Here is a 1,748-nt window from a genome sequence, read left to right on the forward strand (position 1 = left end):
GTTGATGAATAAAAAGTTAAAAAGAACAGCATTTATTCAAAATAGAAATGTTTTCTAACAATATACACTGAGTTTGTATTTTAGAAAAATGTGCAGAATATTACAGTTTGATGCACAGTCTTGTTTTTTTTTATTACAATATAATTAGTTTTGCTCTCAAAAACAGTACATTTGATTGCATAAAAACACAAAAGTAACTATATATAATGCCCTCGCCATTCAAACATTGCTGTTCAGACTTGTTCCTCTGTGGTGGAATGAATTGCCAAACTACACCCAATCAACTGAGACAATCTCCACAACTACTTTACTTTCTCTTCTGCGTTTCTCTTCTGCATTTCTCTTCTGTTCTACCTTGTGATCTTGAAGATCACGAACAACTGGGTAACGCAACAAGATGTTAAAACTCATAAATAACCATTTTAATAATGTTTTCCTAACTAGTGCTTACTCTTTTTTGTATTTAGTGAGATAAACTATTACTATTTACAGTTGCACAAAAAGTCACATGCTTGACAAACACTATATATACTTAAAACATTGCTATATTATTTTCTGTATAGTAATTCATAAACATTAATTCATTTAATTTTTAAATCTATAGAGAAATAATTAAAATGTAAAACTTAAAACATAAAATGTATAACATTCTTTATATTGTGCATTTTGTGAAAGTCAAACTGAAATATATAACTTGGTGCTACCAGGAAGACAAAATCAAGGTTTAACCTAAAGCAATGTAATTTTAAAAAGAAACAAACAGACAGAAAAGACAATACCAACACTTACTTTGTACTACGAGTGTATCTGCTTCTCAGAGGTCTACAGAAAAACGCCCTTCTCTTTTTATCTCAATGGACAGTACCATCATCCAGCACCACAGGGGAGACTCTCATTGTAACTGTACAAACACAAAAGCAACCACCACATCTGGAGTCACACAGAAAACTAGTATCATAAGAAATGTCTTTTCTGTTAATATAACATTCATGATTTTAAAAACCATAAAAGCAGACTTTAGGATATTAGAGTTTATTTTCCATCAATCTGTTACTTTCAGTTTGTCATGTGTGTTGCAGGAATAAGAACTTAAGGAGGAGACAATCTAGCAGATCTGGCTTGGTTACTTTTGAGTTCAGTCGAATTCAACAGAGCTGTCAAAAAACTAGAACTGACTATGCAGTCATGGACAGCCAGCTCAAGTTTAAAAATGTTATGCACATTAAAATGTTAACTACACTTTCTTGGGGAGAAACTGCAGTGGGTGTGATTTGTAAAGGTGGTTTCCCTACAGTGGTTCAGGCTGTAGGATTGCTGAAGAACTGCCTAGGTTTTCTAGTTTTATTGTGTTGTTTTAAGTTCCATGTGGAAATTGTAAATACAGTTTATTCACTTCATAACTGTTGTACGTCTCATCTTTTTAAACACTCCAAGCTCTCACACAGTATAATCTGACCCCATTTTAACAAACGTAACATCTTCCAGTAAGGCCGATCGTTACAGTATGAAACTCTACATTGGTTTTCTGTTATCATCCACTGCCCCTCCTTTAACCCTTAGGTGCTATGTAGAAAATCACACTCAGGGTGTTTGGAGTCTCTGGAGACCCCACATTGAGATGAATGGGGAAATTATGAAATCAATACTTTTTCTTTTTAAAATCACTAAATCCACCACAATGCAGACCACAAAATACACGAAAATGAAGTGGCAACCCTTCCATATGTTCACAATGCAGAACGATTACG

General features: G+C 33.7%; 1 long non-coding RNA gene across 1 annotated transcript in view; it reads right to left on the reverse strand.

The window, feature by feature from the left end:
• LOC107716607 (uncharacterized) overlaps positions 1-859 on the reverse strand; it is a 3,864-nt gene extending 3,005 nt beyond the window's left edge. Inside the window, exon 1 of the long non-coding RNA XR_001637230.1 lies at positions 790-859. This is a non-coding gene — a long non-coding RNA (uncharacterized LOC107716607). The remainder of the gene's footprint in view (positions 1-789) is intronic.
• Between the last annotated feature and the right edge of the window lie 889 nt (positions 860-1,748).

Source organism: Sinocyclocheilus rhinocerous, unplaced genomic scaffold, assembly GCF_001515625.1.
Source record: "Sinocyclocheilus rhinocerous isolate Xijiao unplaced genomic scaffold, SAMN03320098_v1.1 scaffold1592, whole genome shotgun sequence".
In the NCBI taxonomy this organism is placed as follows: Eukaryota; Metazoa; Chordata; class Actinopteri; order Cypriniformes; family Cyprinidae; genus Sinocyclocheilus; species Sinocyclocheilus rhinocerous.